A 16,079-nucleotide genomic window follows, 5' to 3' on the forward strand; every position below is an offset into this window, starting at 1 on the left:
AATCAGTGGCTTCGTTCCTACCAGGCTTCAAAACCTGTAGTTAAACAAGTGGGGTTTGAAAAGAAGTTGATGTTGTGTGCTTCGTAGAATTTCGATGGGGTGTTGCACTTTGAACTCGTCCCAGTGATGGTCATTCTGTGAATGCTAACCTTCATGCGCAACAACTGCAGCGGGTATATGATACTTTGAAAGATCGCTACGTAGCATTTGTCATTCGAAGACGCACATGGCAATGCCCTAGAACGCACTGCCGATGTGACCAGGCACAAACTTTAGGAACTCTTGGGACTGAAGTGCTGCCTCACTTTGTCTACAGTCCAGACCTTGCATCTTCAGATTACCAGGTTTTCCGAGTCGTAGTTCATATCCTGTATAGAAGGAGACTCAACAATGTGGATAAGGTTGAAAACGGCCTTTTTGCCTGTAAACCAGCTAAATAGTTGAAGCGTGTAATTGAGCTTCTGGCACAACGACGGCAACAGACAGCAGAATATGATGGGTCATATTTTGATGAATAAACGCTTTTCGTATGTAATTTGTTTTAACTTTTATTTAAAGCTTGAATAGGAAAATCTGTAAAACTCTCCGGAAGTTTATCATTTAGGTATATACGAGCATGTCTAGATATGCAACAATGTGCATGAGAATACATACATAAAACAAAACACACAAATCTGCACATATGAATACATACATACAAACAAGCAAAAATGCCCTGTTGTTGATGTTGAAATTCCAATGATGGAGCCTTGGATCTAGGTTAGAAACCGGCTGTTTCGCCATTAACAAAAAAATCTTGAAAAATAACTGAATAATGACATACATACATACACATACATACATACATACATACATACATACATACATAATACATACATACATACATACATACATACATACATACATACATACATACATACATACATATATAATCATTATTAATCCAGCTTACATATATCAGAGATAATCAACTTTGTTGAGTACTTCATCAAATATCACTTAAGTACTACCGTCTTAGATCTCAATGTTTGAGTACTTATGAAATTATGAGCAACATGGTTCGACAAGATTCTGTAATTGTACAAATATAAACAAAACAATTTATTCTATATTCATTACATTGGATATTTCCCAATTATACCTGCGAAACAGGATTAATCAGTATACCTACATAGGCGCTTGGTGCATAGAAGCACACACATAGCTCATAGCAGACGAGAATCGTTTGTCATGGGTACCGAAACTCTCATGTCAAGTGATTTCAATCGACTGAAGATCTTCAGTGGGAAGCGTCCGGTCACCGTTGCTTTTCAGTTACTGGTGTTGCAAACAGCCAAGCAGGCTCATTGAAACTTAATATTCGAATTCCGGCGCCCATGAGAGTCGATTCTCGTCTGCTACGATATATGTATGTGCTTTTATACACTAGGCGCCTATACGAGAGGATCTCTCAATGCTAATAACGCACTATTCGGAGTTCTAACAAGACGTGTATGTTACGTTGGATATAAAGATGACATTTTGGTTTTAATGCCGCTTCCGTCGCTAATGATTAATACATATACGAGGGGCGGGGGCTGAAAAGTTGCTGGTTTTGAGTAAAAGAAAAATACAGGAGGATCAGTTAATTATGATTTTAATCAACATATTCCACTCTAAGATTCACACACTTATTGCAGCAGTCCTTCAGTTTTTCTAAGCCCTGTAAAAGAACTCTGAAGTTTGGGACTCTAACCAGACCTTTTGCGATACCCTTAAAGCCAGGAAATTTTCAATACCCCCTCATTTCTATGTATCTATGTACACATAAACACGCGCGCGCGCACACACACACACACAATTGATATCAGTGAGGTTAATTATTTAGAGACGCCTTATGCGTTAAAATCTGTAGCTTGTTTTAATATATTTAATATAGTTATTATGAGAAATCTAATTAGATATACACTTTTAAGTAAAAAGCTCATTAATTTAGTAATTAATGCAGTATTCATTTGGACCAGTGGTTCTCAGTCGAGGTCCATATAACCCTTGGGGTCCGTATGATATTTTGTTGTTAAAATTTATCTGCAATAAATTGCTAATATTGCTGTAAAACAAAATATTTCAACAGTTTAATTATTATAATTTCTAATATTTAATTATAAGAATATAATAGCATTTTTAAAAAAACATTGAATGACTATGAGCGTTCATCGGAGTAAAATAGGAAACACAGGGGTCCATAGATACAGAATGGTTGGAAAAGACTAAGTTAATTAGACGATTGTAGATGTTTCAGCTCTATTAGATCTCTGTGAGGTCAACTTAGTTGTCGCCATCTATACTGGTGTCACCGTTGCCAGAACAGCCAACAACCACAGAACCACCCCCTCGCTGCTACCGTTCTTACTATCCTCCGATAATTCTTCTACTCTACATCTGAATAAATTCTTCCATTGTTATCGTAGAGGTTTTGTCTCACAATACAAAGTTGAAGTTGGCATTGTTGTTGTTGTTGTTGCTGTTTCTTTTACTCACCTTACTCACCCCCACCAGCTGCACTCCATTGCTGCTGCCATCGTCAGCATCCTCATCAGCATCCTGTTAGTTTCGTTGTCAGTTGTCAAACCAGATCACTATAAAGCACACCAACACAGATAGAAACACACACGAGTGCCAGATACTACATACATACATACATGCATACATACATGCATACATACACACACACATAATACATACATACATACATACATGCATGCATACATACATGCATACATACATACAAACATACATACGTACGTTCGTACGCACGCACACACACATACATTCATATATATATTTGTGTGTGAGTGTGAGTATGCACATGTTTGAGTTTTTTTTTTTGTAATAAAATTAAACATTCATCTGCTTCAGTGATTCTATATTAACAAGATTTTCAATTTCATGACATTAAATTCGAGAATATTGTTTTGAATTTAGGAAGAACAGTCATCATCATCATTATCATCATCATCATCATCAGCAGCAGCAGCAGCAGCAGCAGCAGCACCACCACCACCATCGTCGTCGTCAATGTTGTCATCAATATAATAATAATAATAATAATAATAATAATAATAATAATAATAATAATAATAATAATTATTATTATTATTATTACAGAAATTGTCATCGAATAAATGTTTTTTATTCTTTAAGATCAAGGAAACAAACATCTTTCTTTTGTATGAATGTAAGGAATAAAGTTTCGTTTATTTCTTCCAATCTCATATTTTTTACAAATGATTTTTATATTTATTTATTCCTCTATTCTCTTCATTAAATACGGCAATATTATTATTCCGAATTTAACCGAATGGAACTTTATTATTAATATTGTCACAATATAAACGCTGTTGATTCCTTAGAATCAATAAAATAAAATGTAGATTCTTTTGTTCCTCTTTCTCACTGTCACCCTAATCTCTATTTATCCCCGTGTTTCTATCTTCGCTTCTCCTCTGCTTATCTTAACCATTTATTTCATTCACTTCAGAAAGTGTTATCGAAATGAGATTTCAAGTGAAAAAAATTAATAAATAAAATAATCCAATAAGTATATTTCGAATAAATTCATTCTCTTCTCGCATTTTTAGCATCTATAATTCTTTTTCTTGCTAAGTTTGAAGAAAGAGGCCAGAACCCATGATGCCATGACCTTTCTTAGGCCGTCTGAGACCAGTGAGCTTGATGCCGTTAATGCTCCGTTGTAAACTGTAGCAGGTCGATGTTTGCAGGAAATACACGAGCAAAGAGAAGATTTCAGGAGATACCTATAATGAAGATTGTGACAAATTATATAGTGAAAAGAACTGAGATGTCAAAGAAAGAACTAAAAATATATGATACCAAATAAGATATCTCTTTACTATATGGTAGGTTTCAAGTAAAATGAAGATGGCTGGTGAGTGGAATAGGATGTTTGGAAATGAAGACACAATGTATATTACAACGAGGTTAAATGAAGAGAGTGAGAGATGGAGTGAGAAAGACAGAATAAGAAGAGAGAATAAACAGGAAACACGTGAGCAGGGAGTAGACCTCAAAAGGTTGTGTTCTGAGGAAGAAGTACCGGAAAATGTGGTTAGTACATAGGCCGTGGCACTCGATGTAACAAAGTTGTTGAGAAGGAGAGAGACGAAGAGTTGCCAATGTCCAAGTGAGCGGGGTACGACACCAACAAGCTCAGAGCAGCAGAAACCGTTATAGTAGCGACAAATATGTGAGAAAGGAGAGACAACTCACATGTGGATGAGAGGTTGGAGTTTGAATTAAGCTGCAAGGGATGGACTAAGATTTCACAAGACAGAACAATGAGAAAAACTATATAAAATGTATTTTAGACCAGCATTTAGTCTGGCTGTAGTGATTGTTACTTGGCTTGTTTGCTTCAGAACAACCCTAATTATTCAAACTTGTGATTAAAGGCGTTCCAGACGCATTATTTTCAAGAACTGCGTAAGCCGAACTGTATTGTTAAACGCTTTTTTTTTACCTTTAAGTTTTAAAGATGGTGGGGATGAGGTATATTTTGGTTGCTATTTCTAGCCGGTTGAGAGAGCTCATAGAAACTTGATAGTTCTGGGTAGTTTAGAACTATATTGTTTCGTGTCCAGTACTACATCAGTTTTGTATACTCAGATTATATTACCATTTCCGAAATCTTTAACCCAAAGAGAGAGAGAGAGAGAGAGGAGAGAGAGAGAGATAGAGAGAGAGAGAGAGAGAGAGAGAGAGAGAGAGAGAGAGAGGAGAGAGAGAGAGAGAATGTTAATTATGGCAATTGCTGAAGAAGAGCTTCATTGAATGTTGGCTTCCAATGAACCCATCAATGGTTCACAGTATTTCTAATGCTGAGAGTGAGAGATAAGAGAAATTGTGCAAACCGGTGCAAAACAAATTTCACAAGAAACTTCGAAGGCTGCCTGTGTTTTCGGTTACATTGCCGATATTTTCATATTTCGTCGATGTAAATCAGTGAAACACACACACACACACACACACACACACACACACACACACACACACACACACACACACACACACACACACATACACACACACAATAAATCATAGCTACTATAAGTCACGCGTGTTTACATACACACATATACACACACATACTCTTTCTCTCTCTCTGTCTCTCTCTCTCACACACAAATATAGACATCCTCTCAGCCATCTCATCCTTGACCAAGTGACGCAACCAGGATGTGACATTTAGGAGAAGAGAAAGCAGTACTTGGCAGATATTCTCTACCGTTGACTAGACAAGAATCTTTTTGTGGAATGTGTGACTTACTCAAAGACACATGTTGGGTTCAGGAATTGAACGTACGACCTTGAGATAGTGAGTCTAACACCCTCATATTTGCCCCTCCCCCCACAAGCATACACACACTCATAATTTGAATTAATGTTTTGCTATTCTAGTTAAACTTAATGAAACAAACATGAATTAATACCTTAACTCTTAATCTTAACCTTCCAAAAAGTTCCCGAAATTCTTTTTAAATTCCCACACACACACGCACCACACACACACACACACACACCACACACACACACACACACACACACACACACACACACACACACACACAAATCTTGAACTCTGCAAAGTCGGTTCAGTTAGTATGGATCATTAAAGAATACATTTTCGAGATCTTAGATATATCAGCGTTCAATTGACTGGATATGGTTTTAGAAAAAAAAAACCCCTTTGATCCGACCAGCAATATTAATCAAATTGTAATAAGTAGGTATCTGTTATCACTACAAATATCTCAATTCTCTCTACTACACTTAAAAAAAAAAAAAAAAAAAAAAAAAAAAACAGGATCGAAAGATGCAGTTTTCAATGAAATCTTTTATTACTTGGAATTCCCCGGAAAATTGTTGGAAAGAACTAGGACAGAAAAAGATCACTAATCCGAAATATTCTGTAGCATTGGATTCGATCCTGCATTCTGCAACATACGAATCTCAAATCACAATTCAATCATAGTTTGGTCATGAGCGCAATTGAGATTTTATCCAATGTTGTTGTTCACGTGATAGTTCGGTAGCCTGTCTGGAACTTTCCGTGAACACAGCCTATAAATACAATCAATAAAGCCGCCGATTTCGCTGTGTCGAGACGCCCGTGACGCTGTGACGTTCTCCCCTCTCATCAGTTTTAGAGTGTTTTGGGTCGAGTTTGAATTACACTTTCCATATAAGTGTTCTTTCGGCGTCGTATTCGATCGAGGATATTAAAGAAATGACATCTATATATATAAAAGTGAAGTTGTGTGAGTGTCTGTCTCCTACGATTTAGATTCCGAACTACTCCCACATTTTGCGGTGCAGTTTAACCAAATTCGGGTATCTTATAGTCGTGATTCATATCGAGCCCGTTGGGTATTAGCGCGCGTCTACGATGAGTCTACGATTTAAAAAATAATTTACCATAATTTTTTTCCATTTTAACGCATATTTTTTCGTGTGTCGATGGCGGCGGAGATGGCGTCCATGCTCACACCTGCACCTGTGTTGCTTTTCACCCTTCTTCCCTCCCTCGTGAAGCTGTGGGGAAGGGAGTGTAAGGAAATCAACGTCGTAAAGCGTTGTCAAGGAGACCAGCGTTCTTTTAGAACAACGACTTCATGGCTTGAAGTCACCAAAACAGAAATCGCTAAAAAAGCTGAAACAGATCCACAAAAACGGCAATTACCGCCACACAGGGCAGGTTTCCTGTGCAAACAATTTGCACAACCGAATGTTTTAGTTGTTGCACAAATCTTTATATATAAAAGTGAAGTTGTGTGAGTGTCTGTCTCCTACGATTTAGATTCCTAACTACTCCCACATTTTGCGGTGCAGTTTAACCAAATTCGGGTATCTTATAGTCGTGATTCATATCGAGCCCGTTGGGTATTAGCGCGCGTCTACGATGAGTCTACGATTTAAAAAATAATTTACCATAATTTTTTTCCATTTTAACGCATATTTTTCGTGTGTCGATGGCGGCGGAGATGGCGTCCATGCTCACACCTGCACCTGTGTTGCTTCTCACCCTTCTTCCCTCCCTCGTGAAGCTGTGGGGAAGGGAGTGTAAGGAAATCAACGTCGTAAAGCGTTGTCAAGGAGACCAGCGTTCTTTTAGAACAACGACTTCATGGCTTGAAGTCGCCAAAACAGAAATCGCTAAAAAAGCTGAAACAGATCCACAAAAACGGCAAAAACCGCCACACAGGGCAGGTTTCCTGTGCAAACAATTTGCACAACCGAATGTTTTAGTTGTTGCACAAATCTTTATATATAAAAGTGAAGTTGTGTGTCTGTCTCCTACGATTTAGATTCCTAACTACTCCCACATTTTGCGGTGCAGTTTAACCAAAACCGGGTATCTTATAGTCGTGATTCATATCGAACCCTTCTGGGTATTAGCGCGTGTCTACGATGAGTCTACGATTTAAAAAATAATTTACCATCATTTTTTCCCATTTTAATGCATCTTTTTTGCTATTATATAAGGGAAGTAACTCTCTAAAAATGTCTACGATGAGTCAACGATTTAAAAAAATTTAATATAATTTTTTTTTCCATTTTTAATGCATTTTTTTGCTATTTTTTGGCTATAACTCTCTAAAAATGCTTTATAGTTATTTCCCTTACAAATCCGAGCAACGCCGAGCGATACTGCTAGTTGCATCTAAATATTTACTTGATAGGTAAAAACCTACCCGAGTGTTGAAGTTCGAAGAAACATTTTTTTGCATGTCATATTACGATATTTCATTTTACTGTTTCCCTTAATTGTATTGCATGAATTCCTTTCCTATTAATGTAACAAATCAATTATGTTCCAACACACACACACACACACACACACACACACACACACACACACACACACACACACACACACACACACACACACACACACACACACAAATAAAAACAAAAACATTTGTTGCAACAGATTATGTTGAATAACTGCTTCAGAATCCATAGTTACTCCCTTTGTGGTAATCCAAAAAGAAATCTTGAAGGATTGTTGTAAATGGCAGAACGAATGCTACGGAAAGGCATTACTATCAAAAGTGCTGGAGTAGCTGCGTGGTAAGTAGCTTGCTTACCAACCACATGGTTCTGCGTTCAGTCTCACTGCGTGGCATCTCGGGCAAGTGTCATCTACTATAGCCCCGAGCCGACCAAAGCCTTGTGAGTGGATTTGGTAGACGGAAACTGAAAGAAGCTCGTCGTATATATACATATATATATGTATGTGTGTGTATGTTTGTGTGTCTGTGTTTGTTCCCCCACATTGCTTGACAACCGATGCTGGTGTGTTTACGTCCCCGTAACTTAGCAGATCGGCAACAGATACCGATAGAATAAGTACTAGGCTTACAAAGAATAAATCCCGGGGTCGATTTGCTCGACTGAAGGCGGTGCTCCAGCATGGCCGCAGTCAAATGACTGAAACAAGTAAAAGAGTGCAACACAGGAAACAAGTTATTGTAGCAAGGGTGCTTGTGAAATGCGTATAAACAGGTCAAAACTACTATCGCAATACGAGAAATGCTGATTTATACATTTTTGCCTGCGCACGGCTTCTGAATGCTTGATGTCAAGACCCACACATAAGCCAGAATTTAAAACTAACATTCAAATATTTTTATAAGAGACAACACATCCGACAAGGTACAACATTTTTAAAGTTTGAAGGCATAGCCATATCGAAAACTAGTGATTAGTTTATTGGCAACCTTATATTACATAAGAGAAAAACAAAAGGAAATAAAGTGATAAAAACCAAAGAACCTTTTATGTTCTTTTCAGTTCAGTAAGCACATTCCCATTCTTATTTGCATAAGATTGTAGAGAAAGCTTTATCACTCCACTGACACCATATTGCCTTTGAAGGGAAAACGAACACCACGGTAAACAGGGCGAAACAAAGAAAGATAATTGGTTCATTGACTCGGGATAATTCTCATACCAGTGTTGTGTATAAATATATAAAACAATTACATAAGTATGCGTATACATTAGATAAGTATTTATATAAGTGTGTGTGTGTACATAAAAGTATCAATCATTTATTCATATGCATATGTGCGTATGCGTAAATATGTGTGCGTGCAAATATATATATATATATATATATATATATAACAGTTCTACATGCATACACATGAGTGCATATACATCTCGAAAATCGTTTGTGGCATTTACGCAATAGCGTTAGTAATGTTCAAGATGATAAAAGCAAATTGTAAGAGCTGAAATGACAAGATAAACTATTTAACTGAAAGATGAATAAAGATAAAACTATAATTGAGCTTCCAAAGTTCTTAGGAAAAAAAACTTGTTTTCTTAAAATCAGTCTTTTAATATCCAATACAGAAATTAATACTGTTAATACTGTGAACTTATGATGCAAATATCGAAGTGTTAGGTTGTTAAGTTCAATCGTTAAAGTTTTCAAAAGAACTGGCTTCAAAGCTTCTAAATAGATGATGTTATGTGAAATATTCTCTTGCATTCAAATGAATCTGTTCGAACTTGCAGTAGAGCTTATCAGCAGCAAACACCAAGCACGACTGACAAAAACTGCACGATGAAAGAGTTTCAATTCATTTTAGAATTAATGAAAATACGTATGGGTACATGAACGTGACTAAGTCCGTGCTTGAAAAACCAGTGAGTGTTTATTTGTATGTCTTTATGTGTATGTGTGTGTGTGTGTACAGAATACCATTCTTTTAAGAATACATATACATACACACACACACACACACACACACACACACACATATATATATATATATATATATATATATATATATATGGCCATCATTGGCAACATTTCTTACTGATGATAAGACCATGAAGATCCTAAAATGTTAATGGATTAATGGATTTCGGAAAGCTATTGTCGCACACTGAACATAATGGAATAATAAAATCCTTAATATAAAAGATCAAGCTCGAAAATAATGTTGTCTTTAATTAAATTTGTTTCAAAGGAAAATTGTTCCCTATTTATTGAGGAACACAAAATAAAGCGTTTCAAAGAATGCTAATTAAATTAGTTAAAAGACACCGCAACACATACAGGTAAACATATATGCATAACTAGGAAACTGAGATTGTCGTTACCTAGGGAACAAGTTTGTCGTTTCCTTAGTAAACGCGTTTGAAGAAGAAAGCAGTTTATACAAAAGGCAGCTTCAATGAAGAGCCAGCGATGAAACTTATGCGTTATCATTCGGATTCTGAGAAATAAAAAACGCCCTTCAAACTAAAACCTGTTCCCGCCTTAAATGAGAAGGATATTGAGCGTTAATAGGCATATGTTCCAGTCTTTGTACGTGCACCTGTGTATGTGTGGGAGAGTGACAGTGTTAGAGAGAGAGAGGGATAGAGAGAGAGGGAGGGATGGAGATAGAAAGAGAAAGAGAAAAATTGAGCGAACGAGCGAGTGAGAGTGCAGGCAAGTGAGTGAGTGAGCGTGCGATTGTGCTAGAGTCAGTGAGTGAATAAGCGAACGAATGTGAGCATATGTGTGTTTGTGTGTGTATGTGTAAATGTGTGTTAGTGTGTGTGTGTGTGGTGTGTGTGTGTGTGTGTGTGTGTGTGTGTGCGTGCGTGCGAGATTAAGTGTATATGTATGAGTGAGTGTATTCACTTACGTTCAAGAGTGTGCGTGTGTGTGTGTGTTGTGTTCTGTGAGTAATAAATACTGTGTAACCAAAATTAGTTTTTGTTCATGGTCAGTAAGTGTTATTTCCTATTTGCTTTTATCTAGAAACCAAAAGAAATGACTGCTGTTCCTTTCACACTTTGCTTCTATCTCCGAGGAATCAATGTTTTAAAACTGACCTATTTCCCATTACATTTCAGACAGATTAAGCGCTGAGTTACTGAAGCAGAAATATCGTTATATCAAATATTCTGCTCAATATCACATTTCTGCTTGTCACTTGCTTGACCTTAACCACTTGAGCAAGTCCCTTAGTAGCCGACAATATGTGGATCTCTGATCATGAGCAAGTAGTATGGGAACATCATAGCCATGTGTTGAGAAGGATTTTTAAAAGCAGAATTTGAAGGAAATATTAGCCAGTTTTCGTACTTTCTATGGGTAAGCAAATAGAAAATAACAGTTGCTACCCAAGGACAACAATCGTGTTACACAGTGTGAATATAACGTATTAGAACAGTGTACTATAGGCTGGGGGAGGGCGACGGTTGTGCGATGGTTTGGGCTCCACTATTACCGTGGTAGTCCATTGTATTCTGGTATAAGACGGCAGTTGGTTAAATTGACCCCAGTTCTTGATTGAGACAATTTTATTAACCCCGGAGAGATGAAAGGTCATGTTGACCTCAGCAGGATTTGAACTCAGAACGTAAAGATCCAGAACAAATATTGGTTTGAAATTTTACCTCGAAGCCAGCAGTTTTGGGGGAGAGTGGATAAGTCGATGACAGCGACTTCAGTGTTCAACTGATACTTATTTTATCGATTCCGAAACGATGAAAGGCAAAGTGTACCCCTCTGGCATTTGAACTCAGAACGTTCGCGAAGTCGTATCTCTACTAAATTTTATGAAAAGTACATAAAAATAAAAATAACATCCGAGAAGGTGACATAGAATCATAGCTATACATCAAATATCGATTTAAAATTTTGGCACAAGGGATAAGTTGATTAATCGACCCCAGTGCTCAACTGGTATTTATTTTATCGATCCCGAAGGAATGAAAGGCCTGGGTGGAATTTGAACACAGGACATGAAGACGGACGAAATACCTGTGAGCTTTTTGCCCGGCGTGCTAACGATTCTGCCAGCTCACCGCCTTAGTTACACATCAAATATTGGTTTCAAATTTTGACACAAGGTCAGTAATATTAGGGAAGCAGGGTAAGTCGATTATATCGACTTCAGTACTCAACTGGTACTTGTTCTATCGACCCCGAGGGGATGAAAGGCAAAGTAGACCTTGACGAATTTAAACTCAGAACTGAAAGACGAACGAAATACCTCTGAGCATTTCGCCCGGAATGCTTACGATTCTGCCAGCTCGCCGACTTAGTTATACTTCAAATATTTAACCTCTAGCATCAGTGAACTCATCCAATCGGTCAAAACAGGCAACCTTCTCCCGTATTAGAGCGATTTAAAGAAAGTTTATTGTACATAATGCAAGCCGAGTGACTGTCCTTTCATAAAGAGGAATAACTCAAGTAAATACCAACTAATACACATAATTTTGTAAAATTTATTTTATTTTCCCCTTATTCTTTAAGCAACGCTCTTGAGATAACACAGTAAAAGAAAATATGGTCAAGATATTGTTATCACAATTCATATAAACTTAATCGTTTTACAATTTGAATAACACATTTATACTTTCCTGTGTACCACTAAATTAAAGGCAATACTAAAATTTATAAAGCAAATTTAATAACTGATTAACGGCGTTAACGTAAGTAGACTTAATACTCTATAACTAAATCAAAGTTACATACCGTTAGGACGAACATATCAAACGAGTTAATGAAAATATTTACTAATCTCTTTATAATTGTTGCTTCACTTGTGGAGACTTGCTCTTAATAGTTTTGAAAATACTCACTAATCTCTTATCTGTTGCTTCATTTGCGGAGAAAAGCCATTTTCATACTTTGCTTTGACTTAATGAAAATATTTACTTATCTCTTATTAATTGTTATTTCACGTGTGATGATTTATTTTATAGAATTATAAATACCAACTGTCATATGACTTGGAAACTGGAAATATACTTTGGCTACTTTGGATTGTTCGATAAAAGTTGAATTATTCATATAATTATTTCCTGATTTAACTCTTGGTGGCATGAGTGTATTCATATTATGGAAGCAATTGTAATGATATATTTTTGGGGATAGGTTGCTGTAAATTCTTAAGCTGGCGAATACCATAGAGATTAATGAAAGAAAAAAACAACAACCTGTTCTGTTAGCGAATAACTTACTTATAAAGCATCAATGGAAAATATTCATTATGATAAGCATTCACTATTGCTGATCTACTACAGTTGCAACCGCCTACTCCTTCAAGTCCTGTTTCTGATTGAAGCTGTTCTCTCGTTGTTAGTGTAGCGTTTCCTTATTCATTGCCAACCACAAAATCTAGTATATGCACTTATCCCGCACTTCTGATGTTAACCCCACCTCACTATCTCTCTCTTTTACTCTCTCTCCCTCTATACGCTGTAAAGCGTGATCGGAGAAATCAACCAACAGATCAACATTTATATTACTTGTTATTAAACAGAGACATATTCGATAGAAATGTTGAAAAAAAAGCAAAAAAAACCCCAAAAAACTGAGAAATGCAGGCGATAAATTAGGCAATATAAATGAAAACAAAGAGAAAAGATTCTGTATTATCTTAGATAGCTTGTTTAATGATTCTGTAGCAAGACTAAATTTCATAATTGCATGTTTAGACTTAAATACCCTGAAAAGGGCTCCACGCGTAAGTCTCTAATGATTGGTTATGTGACCAGTCATGTGGCGTTGAAATACGAGGGACATTCAATAAGTAATGCCCCTGACCCACTTGCAGTTGTTTGATCTAGCTGAAATTTTGCATGTGCAATTATTTGTATCTCTATAGATTAAGTGGCAAATTACAGCTCTGAACTAATTGTGATTTCTGATTTGCAGGTGTTTGAACTGAGTCAGGTGTGAAATGGAGCCTGTTGAGTGTCGAGCAGTGATCCGGTTTTTGTATTTGAAAGGACGTACACCACGGGAGACTTTTGATGAAATGAAAGTAACTTATGGTGATGATGCCTTATCATATGACCTTGTAAAACGCTGGCATCGTGAATTTAAACATGGTCGGAACTCTGTGGAAACAGCTCCCAGATCTGGTCGCCCCTCCCTTCTGCCATTGATGAGGCATCTGTCCGTCAAGTTGAGGCTGCCATTTTGGAAGATCGACGCATAACTATTCGCCAAATAGCCCATGAGATCAAGATTAGTACCGAGTCTGTGGAAACTATCATTCATGACCATTTGCATATGCAAAAGGTGTCTGCCAGATGGATTCCCAGGTTGCTCACACCTTTCCAGAAGCAAGAACGCGTCGAGTGCTCGAGGATGAATTTGGAGATGTGCCAAGAAGATGAGTCAAAATTTTTTAAAAGACTGATTACCCAGGATGAAACCTGGGTCCATCACTATGATCCAGAGACCAAAGCCCAGTCAATGCAGTGGAAGCACCGTGACTCACCTCCTCCAAAGAAGGCAAGGGTGCAGCCCTCCGCTGGCAAGGTCATGCTCACAGTCTTCTGGGACCAGGACGGAGTAGTGAAGACAGATTTCCTGGCAAAGGGTACCACAATTACAGGAGCCTCCTATGCTTCACTTTTGAGGAAATTAAGAGAAGCTATCAAAATCAAGAGGCGGGGCAAGATCAGCAAAGACAACCTCCTCCTGCAGGACAACACTCCGGTCTACAACTCGCGTGTCGCCAGATCAGAAGCACAGGCGTGCGGCTATGAACTCCGCCCCTATCCCCCCTACTCTCCTGACCTTGCACCCTCTAATTTTCACCTCTTCCCAGCCATGAAGTTGTTTTTGAAAGGAAAGCGTTTCCCAGATGATGCAGCCTTGATTCCTGAAGTCACGTCGTGGCTGGAGGGCCAAGCTGGGGTCTTCTACAAAAATGGTCTCCAGAGCTGCATCAAACGATGGGAGAAATGCATAACTCTGGGTGGTTCCTATGTAGAAAAAAACTAATAATTGTGCCAAGTTTCGTTGCTCTACTGCTATGGGAAGTGGGTTAGGGGCATTACTTATTGAACGCCCCTCGTACTTAGTCGAGTCAGGTATTTGATTTGGTCTAGTTTTACGCGGGATACAGAGTGCGTATGCAATCGCATTGCACAATAGGCCACTAAACGCGGCAAATGTTCGTTTGAGCAATTGTTTGTTAATAAATAACACGAAATAATAAATCTGTGAGCGAGATATAAACAGTAGCAGCACATCGTGATGTATATTTGCAACGATGATTTCCCTTTGTAAATACTGATAGAGCACAGTGTGTCAATAGCCAGCTGGAGGAGATGTCTTCCCGGGGCTATAAACTACAGTAGCATCGTCCCTTATGGGTCTGCCACATTTACGTGGCAAATATACTTCACAAATAACATAAAGTTTTTCATTTTAGCAGAGGGAAGAGTTTGTTTTCAGGAAGCTACGTCACATTATTTTTGTTCCTGTTAAAGCACGTCTAACCAAGTTCGACTGAGTTGAAAAGCTAACTATGAATGATTTTCTACAGCCCACATTCATCGTGATGTTTTAATCTGGTTTGCTTTATAATTTTATTTAGCTGAAGAATGAAGTGTCATTGTTAATTGAAAACGCGTTTGTTTTTGTATTATTTCCCTCGATTAATATGCAACTCATGAGAAGCAAGATTTTGTATTAAGAGGGCTACATACACAACCTTCCAGCTAAAATCTTATATTTCTAGAAAAAAATTCTCTTTTCAAATACGTGAAAGATTTAAGAGAAAAATGTTGCATATTAGTGTGTTGTTTATAAATATACTCTTCACTCACAATTCTATGATGTGTAACCGTTCAAAATATGCTTTTTTTATTTGTTCTAAGTCCATTCTAAGAAGTTAGTTATGAATAAGACCTCCTGTGATGATCAGCGACGGAACAGATTAAAATGTAGGATAGATAAACACATAAAAACAAAAGGTGAAGATCAGGTTAAAATAGCTCGAATAATTATTAATGATTCATGTCAGATTGTTAGACATTGAATCCAGCTATTTGAACGGACCGGAAGTGTATAAACGATGAGAGTAAAGAAAAAAATGTTTCAATATAGGCAAAACATTGGTGTCGGGACAAACAAAGAATACAAAAAACTTCCAACATCAAAGAAACTCTCAATGACAATCCGAAAAATTAAAGAAGTGAACCAGTAACATAAAACTTGTAAGATAATAAATGAGGTGAGATAGTTTAAAGACACATAA

The sequence above is a fragment of the Octopus sinensis genome, linkage group LG11, assembly GCF_006345805.1.
Source record: "Octopus sinensis linkage group LG11, ASM634580v1, whole genome shotgun sequence".
Lineage (NCBI taxonomy): Eukaryota > Metazoa > Mollusca > Cephalopoda > Octopoda > Octopodidae > Octopus > Octopus sinensis.